This window comes from Pipistrellus kuhlii, unplaced genomic scaffold (genome assembly GCF_014108245.1).
Source record: "Pipistrellus kuhlii isolate mPipKuh1 unplaced genomic scaffold, mPipKuh1.p scaffold_m20_p_11, whole genome shotgun sequence".
NCBI lineage: Eukaryota > Metazoa > Chordata > Mammalia > Chiroptera > Vespertilionidae > Pipistrellus > Pipistrellus kuhlii.
This window is the reverse complement of record NW_023425416.1, coordinates 39,645,281-39,666,244: the sequence shown is the minus strand read 5'-3', so window position 1 is coordinate 39,666,244 and position 20,964 is coordinate 39,645,281. Positions and strand designations below refer to the sequence as shown.

General features: G+C 36.5%; 1 protein-coding gene across 12 annotated transcripts in view; it reads right to left on the bottom strand.

The window, feature by feature from the left end:
• RBMS3 (RNA binding motif single stranded interacting protein 3) overlaps nucleotides 1–20,964 on the bottom strand; it is a 615,090-nt gene that overhangs the window by 528,166 nt on the left and 65,960 nt on the right. The window lies entirely within an intron of this gene.

The window sequence follows — 20,964 nt, the reverse complement described above, 5'->3', positions numbered from 1 at the left end:
TTAACGGAACTATTAGGAAAGCATTCCTCTCTGGTTTGGTGAGCAGCATCTCTAGAATTATGCGATCCTCATGATGTTCGGTCAACATAGAGCTCAGGGAAGAGTCACTAAGAAAGTGACTCTTGTAGGCAGCAGGTAAATAGGAGCTAGGATACTGAAGGATCTCGGGAAGCAAAATGAAACCTTCCTTTTGACTAGTCTAGTAGTTTTCAACCTTGCCTCCATTTGATAATCATTGGGAAGCCTGAAGAACTCCCAATGTCCAGGCCTCCCCCGGGAGCAATGAAATCAGAACCTTTGCTTTTGTTCACATCCATGTTCAGGTCCGTGTTCAGCACATCTGATCACCAGCGGTGTCTGAGGTCTCCTGGTGCTGGCAAGTGCTTTGTTGCTAGAATTGCTAATTAACTGCTAAGAAATATGGGCCCTAAGAAAAAGAGCCAATGAAGGACTGATAAAGAAGCTGATTTTAGCAAGTCACATTGCATTCAGTTCATTGCCTTTTTAACCATTCCTGTGGAAACTTCAGAATTATCACCTGCTGCTGCTTTACATGCGGGTGGGAGTAAGGGCAACTGAACTTGGAAATGGAAAGCCAAACTCAGCTACCAACACCACACAACAGGATGCAGAGCTGGGAGGATAGCTAGAGAAGTACACCATTATGGCCTTTTCACCACACAGGTGGGTATAAAGCATGTAAATAACTTCAAGAAGACAGATAATAGCAACAGGCATTAAAGTCATCATGAAGTGGTGAATTTTGAGCATTGCCTTTTGCATATAATCATTTAATTACAAGTTTCCACAATGCAATTTTTGATAATGACTGTGTTTAAAAGCAGCTTGTGAAATTCCTGGAAAATTGAAAAATGGGCTCTCACAAGCTCATACAAGCTATGTGTAAGTCACCATTGATACCTTCTACCACTTAACAGGTGCACTCTCAATAGGAAGCACCCATGCTTACTGAAGGGATATCTATCCAGGTGGTGAATGACTCACCTTCACAGTTTTGGTGTCTGGATCTCACTGACCTCTGCTATTTGGATTGGTTGTTAGACTCAAAAGGAGAGATGTCAGATGGCTCTACTCCTGGGCCTTTTACATTCTTCCTTCGCTGCAAGCCCAGGGTGTCCCACCCACTCCAGGGATACACCCTCTTTCCAGTAAATGTGCATAGCGCCCTGGGTTTTCTTCCCTCTGCATTGTGTCTAATGCTGTGATGCTGACCACCCACCTACAAGGAGAATGTGGAAGGCTTCCACATTTGCTGGCAGGATACTAATAGACCACTGGATTTACATCATTGTGCCTCCAGCTTCAAACATTCCACAGTCATTTTGAACGCTAAGAAGGCTTTGATTCCTTTAGGAAACACTCCCCTCCCCTATCCTAGCCTTTCAAACAGCAAAGCCTAGAGTTTCATTTCCTGCAAACAGGCACTCAGAAACCAGCACGATGGATATCAGTAGTGCATTCCCCTAAATGACTAGCCTCTTTCCGAAAGGATCCCTCAAGGCTCAATTATTTGCCACTTCTTTGCTTGGCTTCATATGTTAGCATTCCTTCCCAGTCTCAAGAGCAAATCATAAGGACCTTAACCACTGATAACAGTCTACAAACAGGGAAAGTGATTATTAGTATTTCTTTAACCAACACCAAGGGTTTTCCTTCCCACTAGGTCTGGGGGCCAAGTCTGCCTCTTGTTTCTCTTTTCCATCTTTTAGCTAATTGCTTCAATTTGTTCCATTTCCATTCCCTTTCTTTCCCTAAATCACAATTATTCATCACATATGTGCAGCCAGGAGGTTAGGGAGAACACCCATCTGTTATTATTGGGAAGCCAGAATTTCTTTCAGGGGGAGGATTATCCTTGGCATGACCCAGCATTAGCCATCTCCTCTCCCCCCTCCTCTCCCAGTTTCAGAAGCTGCTTCCATCCAGATTAACAGTTGAGAATTCATTGGATTTCATATGACCAGTAGGTTCTGGGAGCAAATTAATAAGGAATTCAAGATTGACACACAAGAGGAACGTGACATAGCAAGCTCTTTGACGTGTCCTCCAGAAAGGAACTCTAATATGAGAAACCTCGTATACTAATCCAGCATCCTGCTTCATGGAATGATAAATTCACAGAAAGTTATGTGTCCCAATATCTTAGAATCTTTCCTATTTGTTTTTGAAATTTATATCTGGTTTTGCTAATGTGTAAACATGAAATGGAAAGAGTGAACATACTGGAGCACCTACCATATTCCAGGCATTATTTTTATACTGGCTTCAAGTGCATTTTTTTCCCTCTCTCATTGAAACATCACAATAAGTCTGAGGTAGATTCATATTATCATTTCCATTTTATAGAGGGATAGACTTGAAAACAAATATTTTTTGGTTTTATTTTGTTCTGCAATGATAATTCTAGGCAAAGTACACATCTCAATCAATGGTTTCATTTTTCCCATCCCAGAAGAAAGATGTGGTTGGTTTTCCAAAGACATTTCATTATTAGATGAACAATAGTTAAAGTGATAGTAAAAAATAGAAATCCAATACTTGAAAAACATTGAAATTATCAAAAAGCAAGTAGAATAGTTTTATTGTTTATCAGTTCATATAGACATTGGGGATTTTGGCTCCTGATAAAGCCATTTAAATGTTTTTCCTTATAATAGTTTCCAATTGAAATTTCTAAAATATTCCTATTAGATCATTCATTAGATATTATCATTGATCAAAAGGGAAAAATAGGATACTTTAGCTAGCTTATCTTATTACAAATACAACCAAGAATTTTAAAAAATGATTTTTTTCAGACATTTAATGTTTTCTCTCAAAATAAAAGCAATGTGTTGGCAAACTTCACAATTGTCTTTATTACATTTACATTTGCCTACAATTGGCAATCATTGGGAGACTATGTGTGCTTCTATGGTCCTCTTGCTTACTGTATACTTTTTAGCTGTTTTTGTTTTGTTTTGTTTTGTTTTGTTTTGTTTTGATTTATCTGATGGTCAAGAATTGCCATGTTTAAAAATCTCTCACATCTAAGATAATATTGATTCATTTAAAAATGTTCAAGCCCTGGTCACTGTAGTTCAGTAGGTTGAGCATCACCTGTGCATCAAAGGGTCACTGGTTCAATTCCCGGTTAGGGCATGTGCCCAGGTTGTGTGTTTGTTTGGTCCCCAGTCAGGGTGGCAACCTGCATGAGGGAGGCAACCAATCAATGCTTCCTTCTCTTTCTCTCTCTCTTTCTCTTTTTTTCTCTCTAAAATCAATAAAAACGTGTAATAAACATTTTTAAAATGTTCAAAGAATTAATGAGTGAAGGAAGTAAGGTCTCTTTTAATGTTATGAGGCTGTAGGGGAAGAATTCACAAAGACCTTTTTGTACCTGGAACTGATTGGAAAACTGCCTAGTTCAGGATTAGTTAAGTTTGCTGGTCTGACTTCCTCCCTCCTTCAGAGTATCATTTCCATCTTCATTTTGGAACTTTCTTAGAAGACCTAAACTAAACGTAAAGCCTTCCTTGAATCCACCATGACAATACTATTTGTGCCTGCCCTGGCCTGCTTGACTCAGTGGATAGAGCTTTGGTCTTTGTATTGAAGGGTTCTGTGTTTGATTCTGGTCAAGGGCACCTGCCTGGGTTGTGGGCTTGATCCCCAGAGTGGGGCATACAGGAGGCAGCTGCTCAATGATTCTCTGTCATCATTGATGTTTCTATCTCTCTCTCCCTCTTCCTTCCTCTCTGAAATCAATAAAATGTATTTTTTAAAATTATTTGTGCCATCCCCTGCCTCCCTTTCACATCACATAACACTTGCACACAGACCCTCATATGCACTCATACACATTTGCACACACATTCACAGGAACAGTTCTTAATAACGCTATCAGGTTTGAATGTGGTTATCTGTGCATGCTTTCACTCCTTCCCTAAGAGCAGTGACCACATGTCTGCTCACTCAGTAAAGCATGTGTTCCCAACATCATCTTACATATAGATTTTTAGATCTGATCCTAACAAATAAACTTGGCTGGCCATCCAGTACCCACGTTTGCTTTCTGAGCACTAGAAATTGCCTCAACCCATTAGTAAAACCAATTCAATGTGTTTGTTTCCATTTCAAAGACTTAAACTCATCACCTTGTACCTGCCCTTCCTTCCCACCAACGTCGATGAGCCATCCCAGTAAACCCTCCCAATCTGAAACCACTAAGTATGTTGAGAGGATTCTTAGGTTGGTTGACAGGAAGACAGGTGTCAATGAATCATTATGTCAGAGGAAATACTTCCCACTCCCCAGTCAAAAACGCCAGGGTTTTTCTCAAAGAACTGTAAGGGCACAGCATATTGGGAACGCTGACCTAGCTCATTGCTGGAGCTCCGAGCAAACAAAGGTGGCATAAAAAACAAAAACACAAAAATGGAATCAGCGATTGTGACATTCAGACATTCTTCTACCTCTCTTTTCAAATGTCAGTTCCTCCTGACAGCTGGATCAGCCACTGGAGGAAGAATTGTTTCTATTTGTGAATCCCTCCAGCCTCTGCCACGGAGGACGACTTCAAACAGCCATCAGTAAACAGCATTCTCATCACTCCAGCCCGGACTGAATTCTAATCAAGGTCTTTTAAATGCCATTGAACAAATCCATATACTATGGATTGTTTCTTGTATGCCTCTGGCCAAATGCGATTCACTGGGTCGTTTATTATTTTTAGAAAACCAAAGCAATCCACACGAATAGTATAAATTACGGCACATATAGAAGCAGGGTTCAGGCATACCTTGGTGATTTAGTGATAGAACCGAAAGAAGCTTTTAATTATCCCTCCTCAGGTGATTTATTAGATGGTCTGAATCTAGGAATCACATGAGTGGGAGAGCCAGGTGTATAGTATCATTAACCAATAGAAAGAGGCTGGTCTGTAAATGCCTGAAGAGCCAAGTACTAACATTCAAGGGGCATGCATAGTTGAGTCCAGAGAGCACTAAAATATGAAAATTAAAAGTCCCAGAGATTGTCAAAAGCAATCTATCCAGCAGGAGTCAGGAATCCTAAAACAGGTTATCTAACATGAAATAAAAGAATGTTCTTATAAATTTTAATTTAAGACATGAGCTGCTGAGTCAGTTATGACTACACCCCAACCAGGTTCCTAGGCTCAACAAAACCCAGTAGAAATCCACAAATGGTGTCATAATCTACTTGCCTTTTCTCCAGAAAAGTCCACCAGGAAGGTTATCGAGAAAAGAGCAGACAACTTAGCTGCTGAACTTCTTTACTTCTGGAGCTAAGTCCATTAAAAAGACTTCCCAGAACCACATGTCATAAGGCCTGTCTGTCCATCATCCTTGAATGTATGAAAGGAAAACCACAAAGCAATTCTCCGGGCTATTTGTTAGAGAGACATAATTTTAGGCTTCAAGAAAATGACATATGAAAGCAAAGCTGGTGCCTGCATTGTATCGCAAGATTAATTAAGCCAAAGCCTTCGAAGGGTAGAAATTGAAGTTTCAGTCATAGCAGCTCTTTTACTGAGAAAAGTTATCTTTATCTCTATAACTCAGGGTTCAAATTGAAAAGTATGATGTGAATGACTACCTTTACAATCCTGACTGTCACCATTTGGGGACCCTTTTACTAAACAGAAGGAAGTGGAGCTATATTTATTTCCAGGTTGGACAACCCATTCAATACAAGCTTCCCACATTAGGCTGTCCCTCTTGCCACTTAGCTTTGAACTCTGCACACTTTTTCACTGGTCAGTCCTATAAGCTCTTCTGCTGGGTGCTATACCAACCATCACTAAGACAAGCAGAAATTTCAACAGCTACCTGAATTAACCCAACTTCATTTTCTTCATTTCTCCCTCCCTTCCTCATCTTAAACCTGTGCATGTGTGCGTGTGTGTGTGCGCGCGCACGCGTGTGTGTGTGTGTGTTTATGTGTGTATTAAGAAGGAATGGTAGGGTTAGAGACAATGACTTAAGAAATTCCATCTTAACAACTGCAAATATTTATGAGATTTAAAAAATAAAGCTGATGCAAATTGGGGATGTCACAGATTCAAGAAAGTTAAAATAGTCCTTGTATTTATTTTTCACTACTCTGTTTAAATTTAAAATGAAGTTTTGATTTTTCAACAGCCTCTCCTGAACTTTCATTTTTTAACAGTGATGTGAAAGATAGCATAGATTGTGCTTTTATAATTCATTAATTGTTTTGACAAATATTTGTTGAGCACCCTGAGAGTCAGGCCACATATTAGGCAGTGGGAAAAAGTGACATCAAACTTGCTTTCCAATCATAACTCCAATGAGCATAGATCAACCCATTCTACTGTTAGCCTTCTGCATTTCAGTAATGACAGTTCTGTCCTTCTGGCTGATCAGGCCAGCTACAAATAGAGGGTTTGCTAGTCCAGATAGCTGGATCAATATTACTCTACAAATCAGTACATGGACTTTTCTGAGGTTTTTCATCTAAAAAAAAAAAATCTTAGATTCCATTCTAACTTCTAATGGCAAGCTAGCCCCAATTGAAATTTCTCTACTTTAATAAAAAAAAAAGTTAACAAAATTGATGGCCACTGAAGTATTCCAAAACTATATACAGAGACATCGTCTAATTGCCAATTACAGGGCTTAAAGAACTAGTTATGATTTCACTGAATCCATGTTTAAAGTGATCTCTAAAAGAAAATTACAGCAGAGATTCGCTTATTTCCATCAAAGTTGACATCTTGATTGTTGTTTTGTGGGTGTTTAAACATTAAAATTCTCAATATTTCCTTTCATGTATTAGCTTAGAACAGAGGGATACAATAAATGTAATAAAATAAAGTAACTATTGTCCTTCTTCATTAGTAATAATCAAGTTGCAAACGAAGTGAATTGCTGTCTTTTATTTTTCTAGTTCCACCAAAACATTTTATTTTTTTTTAAAGGGGGGGCAGAGAAATATTGTCTTTATTTTTTCTTTAAAAATTAACTTCATCTTTTCTTCTAAGAGTAGTATATATTCTTTGTAGGAATAGAATGGAATATATAGAAAACCATAAATAAACAAAAAACTATTATATTCCTATAAAGCAAACACAATCATAATTTTTAAAGTTATATATTCTTTAAATATTTTATGCTTTGTTGGTTGGTAAAGTAAATAATTAGTTATTGTATTTTATTGATTATAAAAGTGACACATGTTAATAACAAAAATATGGGATTTAGAGAATTTTATAACAGAAATAAGTCATCTTATTCTAGCAGTGCTAGTATTTTGGCACATTGCCTTTCTGCACAACTTAAATGTTTTCTGTCTTATCCCCCCTTTTTGTTTCTGTCTCTCTCACTCCCTCTCTCTCTTACATATACACATATTGTATATTGCTTTCTTAAGATATCATAATTAGCCGGTTAAGCATCAACCTATGAGCCAGGAGGTCATTGGTTTGATTCCCAGCCAGGGCACATGCAGTGGGTTTTGATGCCCAAGTTATAGGCTAGATTCCCAGTTGCGGGTATACAGGAGGAGGCCGGAGGATGTTTCTTTCTATCTGTCTGTCTTCCTTTCTCTCTAAAAATCAATAAAAACAAAACTGATTCAGTTACATTTCTACAAAGTGATTTTTTTTATGTGTCCCAAATTTAGAAGCATACTACTGATAGAATATTCTTAAAGCTGAAAGTTCATTCAACTCTTTTTTCACATTCTTTTCTTCAATTATAATGTGGTAAGAACTATACATAGATTAAAATGTTAAGGATACAATGCTCAAGAACTGGAGAAAACTCTGTAGAAATGATGAGATCAAGAAGCTTAGAAATCAAATGTAGGGAAGTTGTAAATGGGAAAGTTAGCAACTAATTTTTTGGGGGGTATCTTTTGTTGTTGTTTTGTTTCCCTAGTCAGGAGCAGAGCACAGAAAATATAGTAGACAGTCTGTGTATTTAAAGCCAAAGGTAGCAAAGAAAGTTTTGAAAGGAAGCCCAAAGCAATAGACATGACATCCCAAGAAGATATACAGGAATAGCACACAGACATAGGTAAAACATAGAAAAGATATATTTGGACGGGAAAAGTATATAAAGAGATTTAACCAAAAAAAAATGCAATGCCTTTATTTCATGCTTATTGTATTTAGTTGTACATTTTTCTCCAATTTTAGAATTATTTTTAAAGATGCAGAAGTTCATTACCATTTATAAATGTATTTTTCTCCTTTGATACAGAGAGGGTGCAAAACCTATTCTAACTATATTTCAATGATGGGGAAATTCCCTATAATGCCAAATTTCTACACTGAATGTCAATTTCCTAAAAAATTTAAATGCATATTTACAATATATACCTTTCCTAAATCTTTCTGATATTCTTCATTTTAAAGGGCACAGTTTAATGATAAATTTATATATTATTGCTTTCCGAAGCCTTCCTCATAAATATATTTCTACCCATAGAAATTGCCATATAGTGTGACCAAGGCCTTTTCCAAAATCTGTTTGAAAATTTCAGTTTAATGTGCTCATTTCCATATATATAAATAGATACTATGGGATGATCTTGATATTGGTATAATGGTAGCTGAGGTTAAACTCTAGTACAAAATATATTTTTAAAAAATTTTTATGTGATCTTCCATTTTAGCCCTCTGAAGTCTCTTTCCATTAATTAGGTCTTATCTTTTTGCCGAGCGCTTAGAAATCGAGAATAAGAAGGACTGTGTAGAGCTATTGCAATCCAAACTCCACAAATTATTTTAGGCATTAGTGACTCCATGAACTCATTATGCTGGCAAAACTTTGGAGGAAGGACTAGGTCGGCAATCCCAATACTTCAAAGCTACAGGAAAATGGAAAAAGCATAAAAGGAAACTGCACCTGAAGCTTAGAAAGCCAGTGTACAGAGAAGTTTAATTTATTATTCCAATGACTTTCACAGCATGAGACTCTCACCAGGAGACACACACGTCTGTGCATCTAATAAGGCTGCAGAGAGTGAGTGGGCTATCCCTGAAGGACTCTTGTGGCACTTTCGAAAGCATCCTTTTAATACATCGAATATATACAGTATGTGAAAAAGATGCAGGACTGATTCTATCTCAGCTGTTTTGCTGCTAGCTACCTTCACATAGATTTATCAGAAATGAAGCCAATTTTGGCCAGCAAGCTCCAGTTAAAATATTTAGGTTTGTTTTCATTAAATACCTATGTGTACTGTGCTTTTGAAGAATGAAAGATCCTAGATATAACTAACTGGATTGTACAGTTTAGTTACAATACATCACTGAGGTCTGTGACAAAAAGGTCCTTCAGTTTGACCTTTCCCACCTTATAGCCCTTCTCTGAATTTTACTTCCTTTCCAGATTTGCTAATGTTTCTATGTAGTTGTAAATGTTTATGAACATATACACATAAATCTATTTTTACATAATAATGTGATAATTCTATATTCATTGTTTTATAGGCTTTCTTTTGCTTTTCCCCCCAATGAGATATCTGGAATTTGTCAATGTCATCTTTGTAGTTGTATCACATTGAATCAATCCCCTTTCACTGTGGGTATTCAGTGGTTTCCCATAAGTCTACACTGGACATCCCTCTTAATATATCATTTTGTTCAGGTACAGATAATTCTTCAGAGTAGAAATACTGAAGCTAAGACACATGGTTTTAAAATGTTGAGTTTATTTACAAATGATGATCAAAAAAAACTTTTCTGATTTAAACTTACTAGTATATAAGAATAACAATTTCTGCTCATCATTTCTCTCTCAGACAATATATATTTTGTATTTTTTATATATTTGATAGCAAAAATATTTCTCATTGTTATTTTTTTTAATATTTTATTGATTTAAGAGAGGAAGGGAGAGGGGAAGAGAGAGATAGAAACATTGATGATAAGAGAGGATCATTGATCAGCTGCCTCCTGCATACCCCACACCAGAGATGGCAGTCTCAAGCTGGGCATGTGCCCTGACTGGGAATGGAATCATGACCTCCAGGTGCATAGGTCATAGCTCAACCACCGAGTTACCGTGCTGGGCTCATTGCTGTTTGGAACTTAACTTTGCAGTAATGTGTAAATAGCATCTCTAATGGAGTAAATAGCATCTCCTCAATCATTCTTTTCTTATATTTTGAAGTGTTGTAAAACCCTGGGTTAGAAAGCCTCTCCATATATTACAGTATACAGTTTACCATTGAATAACACAGGTTTGAACTGTGTGGATCCACTTATAAGCAGATTTCCCCCCCCCCCCCAGTAAATAACAATATTGTTTTCAATCTGTAGTTGGGTGTCTGTGAATGCTTGGAGCTGACTACATGCATTGCTCTTTTGTACTTTAGTTAGGGGATTTGAGTATCCATGAATGTTGGCATTTATGGGGTCCTGGTAGCAATACCCTACAGATACTAGGGGTAACTTCAGTTTTGGGGGAGTCAAAAGTTACCCATATATTTCGTATTGCACAGAGGTCAGTGCTCCCCCATTGTTCCAGGATCAAGGGTAATCAGGTTATTTCTATCCAAATATGTTATAAACAAAACATATTGTGTACCAGTCCTTCTAAATTAAGTGGTAAGCTGCTTAGAGATTATAATGAGTCACTCTCCAAATTTAGGCTAGAGCATGAAGACAGACCAAGAACAACTAATAAGATTTAGGGGCTAGGGCATAAATCAGAATTGGATGCCAAATCCATGATCAAATGTTTGGAACAGACTTATATCTAGGCCAGTCCAACTTTAAGAGCAGATGAGAGGAAGAGTTTGTATTTGGCCTCAAAATGTAAAAGCAAGGGAACCAGTTATGTATTCCTCTGTAGAGAGTAGGATATTCAAAATTATTTATGATGAATAACATCCTACAAGGACTACCAAACTGTGATACAATGGAATTACCCCTTATCTGGGAGTTAATCCTGAAGTCTGTATTAAAGCTCAAGTATAGTCAACATTACACTTACAAATACCTTAATCCCTTAGTGCAGTACACTAAATAGATGGTCCAATACAGAACAGAATCTGTAGTATTTTGGAAGTAACCATATAGATTAGAATTGTGGCAGTACCTGCTAGTTTTCCCCACTTGAAGTTAGATATTTATATGCAACTATTCATGTATAAGATTCTGTAAAAGCTGCATCTAATGTAATACCAGCCCTTGTATAAATTTCCAAACCAAATATTATCCAACATATCATGAGCATATTATCTCATTTGGTCCTCCCAGAAGCTTGATGCAATAGATGTTATCGTTAACTCTCTATTTACAAGGAGAAAATGGAGTTTCTTATCACATTGGAGGTATTCGTTGTCTGAACACATGGAGTCACTAAAACACACATACATCTTTCCCAGTAAATATTATTCACTATGTAAACTTAGACTGATCCTACAAATATGTACAAATTACCAACTTTTAAAGCGACAAAAATGGAGTCACTTAACTATTACAGAGGCCGTGCTTTTTTTCATATGCATATTCAGGACAATCATGAATACTTAGTTACTGGAATAAAAGCCACTAAGATCACACTTTGGCTAGTCTTGACAAATAGAAGGATACTAACCAGCTCACTGAAAGTAAAAGATACTATTCTTTCTTTAGAGGGTTTGTTGGCCCAATAAATTGCTTAAGAAAATATTCTATTGAGGGATTACTGTGGCCTAATTACCTGACAACTGGTTGTCACTAGGACAATAAAACATAGAGTGAAAGTATTTTCCCATCAGTACTTTATGGAGAAGGTTGTGAAACCACAGCACACAGTAGTCATTCAAAGAAAAGGGACAATGCTCAGAGGTGAGAGAAGCTGTTGGTGTGAGGCCTGCTTCTCAAGAAAAATCTGAAAATACCCTTACATGACGGTTCAACATTACGTGTGAATTCCACTTGCACTGGTAATATTTCCTCTACATGAGGTATCTACCATGTAACTGACTAGTGTACCTGACAAGAATAAAAGGGATTGTGATATAGTTCTTTTTAGTAACTCCTGTTTATTATGAAGGTCATAGAAAGTTCTAGAACAGAAAAAAATTAAGTTATGACTTGCTGAAGGTAAGAGTGGGGAGAACTGATGGTAGGGGAATGTGGGAAGTTTCTGGAAGGTAAAAGTTATATACTGATTGGGATGGTAGCTATGGGTTTATACTTTAATAAAAAGTCAATGAACACTTAAGTCACTGAACACATAGTAAGCTTAAGATTTGTGCTTTTTTGTTTTATGTAAATTATTTTTCAATTATAATTGTTCACCAGATTTCTTCTTTGGAAAAGAAACTGCCACTTAGCCAAAGCTTTCACTGTGGTTCTGGAAACAAAGGAACACACTGTGGAGTTGCTGTAATGAGTAGTACGTTTTTTCTAGGATGTGACAAATATGCAATCATGCTTCCTAATTAAACAAATACATGTGCCATCAGAACATGACCAGAGTGTCTATGTACTGTTTGTTTGTTTGTTTGTTTGTTTTTAACTGTGCCTATTTGGCTAAAAGAGTGAGTAGAAAGAATGTTAGGAAGCTCCAAGTTATTAAGAATGGCCATTTGTTATTAAAATACTGAAGGGCATTGATGACAAATGTGAATTAAGTAGTAGACCAGATGAGGCATGTGTTAGAAAAATATGGGCTTGTTTTTCTGAATTGCTTTTCCTTAACCGAACTTCATCTTTTCAAAGATTTTTTGAAAGCTGCTTATTGGGGAGGCATTAAAAAAGGGTGTTATAGAGAGAAAATTTTAGTTTAATTCGCACTAAAAAGAGAAAGTTATGCATCCCCTATTACATGCCCGGTATTGTGATGATGACACCAGGAATAGAAAGGAGGCAAGATCAACATGGCTTCCTACTCAGAGTCAGGCAGCAGCCTATGTCATTAAATAAATAATTACAACACAGGTAAAGAATAAGACAGTGCTGTGGATGAGTGGATGGGCTCTGAAACCAAACAGCATGGTTCAAATCCTCTTTTGCATTTACTAGCTGTGTACTCTTTGACAAGTTACTTAAATGCTTTGTGCCTTGATTCTCCATTTGAAAAAGAATGGATAAGTAGAGTGTCTATTTCATAGGCTTTATAAGGATTAAATAAGGTAACCGATTTAAAGTTCTTAGAATACTGCCTGATAGAGAGTGGTCTATAATTAACAAAAAGACATGTGGCCACCAAGGGAAAGGGTAATTGCCCAACACTAGCATTGTCTCAATAAGCAATATCTGGGCAAGAGTATTTCTCTTGTCGGTATCCGTTTGGCCAGGTGTCCTGTTGTTGGTAACCAATACATCATGTTTGCAGAATGGGACACTGATCTACAGTAACATCATCCATCTCTTCTTCTGGTAACTTCATGTCCCTGAAAACTTGACTTCCTATGTAGCTGATATGTATACATATGGAGACGGAGAGACAGAGACAGGCCCAGAGAAGCAGACCCAGAGAAAGAAAGAGACAGAAAGACAGATGATGTGACTATGGGAAACAAAGATCTGGCCTTTTTGAGGCTTATATTTCAAATCATAAATAAGAAAAAAGTTTATTGCGGTAGACTATTTGTGGTCATAAAATACATGTGGAAATTAATATAAACATATGTATTACATATCTATGTAGAATTAAATAAAAAGAGCAAACACATGTTCAAATGTGCAGGTATTTCCCAATTTTATAGTTTGAATAATAACACTAAGAAAAGCAGAAAGTATCAAAGATTAATCAATAAGTAGTAAGATCAAATTTAAGGAGTGTATCATAAAAATTTTTGCCATTAAGTAAAAATCAAAACAAAAATAAAACGAAGTGAAGGATAGGCCAAAAGTAGGTTTACAGTTGTATGTAAAAGTTTATTCTCATATTATTATTTATTGTTATATTATTTTCCACATGAGCCAACTGTAAACCTACTTAGACACACCCTGTAAAAAACAGACTAAAAATTCACTTTTATTGGTGACTAGAATTCCTGGGGAACCATCTGGATCTAATACTAATTGGTGTCAGGTAATATGATTCCAATCTCAGTAGTCCATATGAAGAATTCATCTATTTCGAAAAGACTTTAGGTTCACACTTCAAATAATTCTGCAAGTGTTTATCAATGAGATTCTTCTAATAAGAATTATAAATTAAAATGCAAGTGTTCATCACTCCTTTTCCTGGTTTTTAATTTTATCTCATAGACATCCACATGCCCTTGGTAGAAACTGCCTAGCAATAGTTAATTATTTTGTTTTAAAATACTATTGGCTATTTTTTGTTTTCTTAAGTTGTGAATACTAGCATCCCATTAGCAAAATCATCAAGTAAAAAATATATAACTCTATTTGATTTACTACACAGAGATTCCGTGATGAATAATTAAAACATTCCCACCAGGACTTTTGGTTTCCGATGGCAGAATGAAGCATGATTTCAAAGTCTTTCTTCCCACAAACCTAATTATAATAAGGAGGAGAAGAGCAAAAGGGCCCAGTTGCAGTTAGGCGAAAAGAAGAAGCTGGTGGCCATTTAAGAAATAAATGCTTCTATGAATCTATGCAAAAAAGGCATAGAGCTGAAGTCAAATATTGATACTAAAATAACTTCAATAATAGAAATACCCACTTTCTTTTCACAAATACACACATACAGTCAAATGCCATTTCATTGTTAGTAGAGAAACAAGCATCATTCACATTTCATCAAGATAGAGCAAGAATGTGCTCTAATTTTACATTGTTGTATAGGTATTAGGTAATGCAATCAGATAAGAGTAAGAATGTCCCTGCCTTTCTCACCTCTCCCCTTCTCTCCTCTCTCTGGAACACTTGCAGTGTCAGGGGCTAAAGGAGGAAGTGAAATGTGGGAGAGGAAAGACAGAAAGAGACACCATGCTCCCTTCCTTACACTGGAGAGTCCGTTCTGCTACGGACTTGAACTGGAGGAAGGGACACACTTTAATATTAATCTACATTTTTATTAGAGGTTGATTACTGGATACGAACTGCACATTCTAATTTCTGAATCAAGCCTCAATCTGCTACTTAAAGTCAATCCCCAATCCCTGTGACTCCACTTAATTAGGAGAAAAGTGGAGTTCCGAGAGCTTAAGGTTCTTGTTTTTTGCCTACTGCTACTCAACTTACTAATGAAAAGCTGAGACTATAAACTATACTTCCATTATTGCATTGTACCCCTTTAAAAAAAAAATAAAGAGAGATTTGATTTGATTTTTTTTTTTTTAAGAATTGGAATCAAGAGTGAAAAGTTCCCATGGCCTTAGGTCTACCACAAATATGCAGTATTATAATAAAGCCTGCATAAATTAACTTTCACTTTCTGGGGACAGTAAATGCAGTGTTTTGTCTGATTATATGTACTGCAAACAATGCAGCATTTTATACTATTCCTTTTATGCATAACCCCACTTGCATATTATTAATATTTCCTGACTAAATTCAGTCTTGGAAGTGATTCTGCCTGGAATGTTTTAGTTCAGTACTCCCTTTGGGAAATTATTTTCAGCCTTAATTAGCTTAATTGACAATGCAACCAAGAAACTTGAAATGAGAGAAAAACAAGAATATGGAGGTGAAAAATAAAGCTTCCAACTTTATTGATAAGAGGCCCTGGAAGTCACAAATCTGGAGCAGTTGCTTGCTATTATTTACTTCACTACCATTTTGTACATATAGTCAATCCTACCCAACACAGTTACATTCTTTTCCAATATGTATGGAATAGGCTATAATTGTAATACCAAGCTAAACTTTTTAAAGGCTAATATTGTCTTCAATGCTCTTGGGCTTCATACTGCTAAAAAAATTTTAGCATAAAACTCTGCTGCATTCTCTCACTCTTCAGGGCAGCTGTAACAATGGAGTTTGTGTAGAGAAATAAACAGAAAATGCAATTCTGTCCCCACCCTGTACTCCTCCCACTTTAAACCATTGGAATTGTAATTCCATCCAAGCTCCCTTTGGACCTTGGTTTATGAATTTCAGAGGTAAAAACTTTGTGCTAGCCTTGGGGACTGTGTGGAATCCACATAATTTGCTATTTCCTGTGATTTGTCAAAATGTCATTCTTCCCAAGAGGACATTTTCCCCCCAGCTTTTTCAGTAGCCTGCTTGAGTGCGCGCGCATACACACACACACACACACACACACACACACACACACACATACACACACACACACACATAGATACTACTATAAATTAGTTATTAAAAACATACAAAATAGGCTATAATTTAGCAGGATTACAGGTGTGTCTGGTTTCATTAAAAATAAATTAAACATATCCAAAGAGCACCCTTTCTCCTATTAATTTTAGTCTGCATTCTGCATGCAAAACATTGGACCTATTTATTATCTTTAAAAATTATAGACCCAGAATGAGTGCACTTACCTACACATATTTGTCACTTACAAAACACTAACTTGCATTAAAATTGAAAATGCTAGAAAGTTTACCTAAGCTTTATAAAAACTCACAAACGAGTTCAGGTCTTTGAAACAAAAATAAGTTGCACAAATTGGCATGATGTTATAGCTTCCCCACTTTCCTCTCTCTCATCAGCCTCCAGAGTCCTCATATTTCCTTTTGGGCACCAAAGGAATTCCCAACATTCTTGGTGAAACTCCTTTTTCATGTAGCTGGAGGCATTCACTAAAAATCCACTGCTTGGCTTTACAAAACACAAAGAGAAAGAAAACCTGAAATCTAGCAAGAACTTAGTTCTCATATACTTTTACTAAGTTCCAGTGAACAGCTATTGAGATTCTTTTATGCAATATCTTCTTTGTTCACTAAGAATGCCACTTCACAACATTAAAAATTAGCCTTTCTAAAAGTTAAGAAGTTGTTTTAAATAAGTTGTATACACAAACAAGTCTGAAAATATGACCCTGCTAATGCTCATTAGCAACCCACAAAATGATCAGTCCATGATAATTCAGGTGGTCTAACCTATAACATGTAATTGCCTTCCCTGGAATTCACAGGACAACAGAAATGGCCAACAAAACCAAAGCAAAACTTTATTGTCTTATCATTTTGGCATCTTCAAAGTATTGTTTTGGCTAAGTCAGCACACACACAAATATTGAGCCCCTACTATATGCTGTGTCTTCTGCTGGTGATTTTGTGTATTGCTTTCCCTTAAAGGAGCAAGAAGCTAGTGACTATGTGGTCCTTTTGGTTGAGAATTAACATATTAATATGGGCCAACTATTGATAGGCATTGTTTTTATTTTGTTTTTTTAACATGGCTCCACCATCAGCAAATCTGTAAAATGGGCTTTGAAAAGAGACCCAAAGACTCACAGAAAAACTACCTATATAAAAATAATCTAGAGTTTTTAACTTTGTAGTATTCCCTTGATAAAGAATGACAACATTTTAACATACATCTTTACTTTTCCCTCCTCTGCATCAAAAATGTGGTTTCTCCTGACCACATGTACAGTCCATGACCAAACCATTTTTCTAATTAGTTTGAAACACTTTTCTTACTTCCAATTAATCATTTTAATTATGCCATCAACATCTGTGTTGGGACTTCAATCAAGCCAGTTTCCTTATTGGTCTCCTCTGGCCATGGATTGTCAGCCTGTTCCTTAAAACACCAGACCCACACATGGGCCTGGTGACATGTATTTTCAGGGAGAAGTTTAGTAAGTTGCATTAGGGCATGATGAGCTTTGGATGAGAAAACCAACAGCAAGTTAAATAAAAATGTACAGATGGAAAGAGCTATCTCTTATGAAAGGGCTTCCTATAGAGAGAAGTGTTGTGTCTTTTAAGAGGAATTCATATATAGTCAATAGGAGAAATCAAGGTTTTCGGTAAAGAAGAGTTGACTGCAAAAATAATGGAGATATAGTGGGAGAAAAAAAATATTCATCTTCCTTCAAAAACTCTACAATATAGGAGTTCATGTTACTAAATATTCCTCAGTCAAGAAAATTTAAATCTGTAGCAATTTTGCAGCAAGGAGATAAACCATGAGTTTTCATGAGACTATTTATCACCATCACTCTTCTGTTCCTCTTACAAGGAAAATTATAGACAGGACTGTCAGGTAGAATTCATTGAACAAAGAATGCAAATTGCTGGCCCTTAGTTCATGAGAGCATTGAAAATAATAAAGGAAGTCCAGATGAATGAGAAGACCCCAGTCCAAAGCTTATTTCCACCATAACTAACAAGTTGGCCTTAAAGGAAAATAGTGCAGCAGTAATTTAACTTAAGGATCTTTAGCAAGACAAATATTGCTGCCTTTAGAGTTGGCTAAAGGGTATTTGCAAGATCAGTGACATTAGACATTTGATAATTAACAATTGTACAGCCCATTGTCAAGACTTCTTGTTGGTGTTGTTCCTGAAGAAAAATCTGCAGGTGCTGGGATTTAGAGACAACAGCCTCTGGGTATATCTATAGTATTATCTTTATTGGAGAAATCCCTTATGGAGAGATTGCAAAATAATCTATCTTATTAAATTATTCTATGATTAAATGTTGCAAATGTAAATGATCTTTTTGGGGGGAGAACGAAAGGGCAACACATACATAAAAAATGTTGGCTTAAATTACTTCCAGAAAAGCAACAGTTACCATCTCAATTCCTTATCCTGTGATTTAAGTGCCAAATAAATACCGTAGCATACAGAAAAGAGAAAGGTTACCTTTCTAATGGGTAACCTGGCTACACATAATAGCGGATTGATTTTGGATTGCATTTAAGACATTAGATTCAACAAAAGGAATACCATTTATAGACACAATATAATCCTTATGAAACAAAAAAAATTGTAGCTATAATTGGGAGCTTGCTCTTTATCAGCAGTTTCCAAAAGAGAATTTAGAACTGGTGAACTGAAGAAGAACCAAGGGCAATTTCAATTTGCCCTTGTTTAGGTCAGGGAAATATAAACGTTTATACAATAATGTTTGTTATACTTTCCAGGAACCAATCCATTTCTACTATGTGAGAAAATGCCATAGACCATACTGTATGGTGATAGTGTGCAAAATGGTTTAGCACTCCATAGGGCTGAGCACTGTGTTGGATCTACAGCATACCTTCAAAGGTAATGGCTGGAGAAAAATTATAAGACATAGAATTCCTTTACAAATATGAGGAGGTTTGATTCCTTTGCTTTAATAGAGGGAGGAAAAAAGGAGAAGGTAGGAAGGGTGGGAGAGTAGAGGGAAGGAAGGAAGGAAGGAAGGAAGGAAGGAAGGAAGGAAGGAAGGAAGGAAGGAAGGAAGGAAAGAAGGAAGGAAGGAAGGAAGGAAGGAAAGAAGGAAGGAAGGAAGGAAGGAAGGAAGGGAAAGGAGGGAAGTAGAGAGGGAGGGAAGAAGGGAGGAAAGGAGGGAGGAAAGGAGGGAAGGAAAGAGGGAGGGAGGTAAAGGTTTTGGTTTCTTCTGTGAGGGATCAGTGTAAGAAATAGCAAACTTAGAAAGAGATCTAATTTCAAATCCCAACTTCACCACCCATTACTGCATTACCTTAGGCCAGTGCCCTAACCACACACACTCCCCATTCCCTTATCTATGAAGGAGGACCACTGCTATTGTGCTTTCAGTGCTGTTTGGAGAGTGTGTGTTGGTAGCAAAGAACAAGAACAATGGAGACAAAAGAACCTGTGTACATTCCACTACTTATAGCAAAGTGGGGATGGAGAGGATGGCCCCAGTTCACATCTAAGCTCTGCTACTCACCAGCTATGACCTCAGGATCAAAGGCAGCCGAGAAGTTAAATTTATACTAGAACTGTGTGTGTGTGTGTGTGTGTGTGTGTGTGTGAAGGAACCATTAACAATAGGGTGTTGTTTTTTTTAAAGATACTTTTATTGATTTTGAGAGAGAGATGATAAGAGAGGGAAAGAAAGAAACATCAATGTGACAGAGAAACAATGACCCACTGCTTCCTGCATACCTCCTACCAGATACAGAGCCCACAACCCAGGCACATGCCCTCACCCGGAACCCAAGGGAAATCCTTTGGTGGACAGGATGATATCCAATCAACTGAGCCACATCAGTTAGGGCAAAAATAATGGTTTTAAGAAGTAATGAGTTAAAATCCATTTTTCTTTGATGCATTCAATTCAGCAACATTCCTACCAAGACCTAAGCAATATTCCAGTGGGGGAAACATCATTTTTTATCTTCAAAGGTAGTAGGATTTTTTAGTGATTTTATATGATATACAAAAGAAAACCTTTCCATAAATAAGAAAGAAATATTAGCCATATTCGTAAGAGAAACAAGTGATATTAATTAGCTATGTAAAATAATTTTTCAAGTAGTAACGTTCATTTTGAAAGTTCCTAAAATTATTTATTCAGACTAAAACACTTAAGATTTTAAATTGCATTGTTTTTCTTTGTCAATTAAAGTGGTTTATTTAGATTTAGCAATGTTAATCAATGTAGATGTGACTAGAGTTAAGTAGAAAATGCATGGTTTATCAGGTAATTGGCTACATTTTCAGAGAAAAAGTAGTCATCATACAGCATAGTTTATGTTCATTTCCATAAGATGGTTCACTCAGGTAAATTATAATCTGTATTGGATTTATACATGCTCTCCCTAAGTCCTTTTATCAGTTTATTAGATAAGAAAACATGGATGCAAAGATATTACTGAATCTAGTTACATATACGAATGTAAACTTCTCAACATTCAGAAATTATTCTACTGAATAGTAATCATATAAGAAACCAGTTCCACTAAAATTCTTTCCTAATAGCCCAACTTTTAAAATAGCTTAAACATATAATGTAGAACATTCATCTGGTTAGAATTTCAGTCTCCACTTTAACACAAGCCAGTAAATCAATTTTTCCACCAGTATATTAGCCCAACAATTTTTTCCCACTGGCTTCTCAAGGCTTTCTTTATCTTACAAACTTAGAATCGTTACATTTGAATTTTACAGGAAGAAG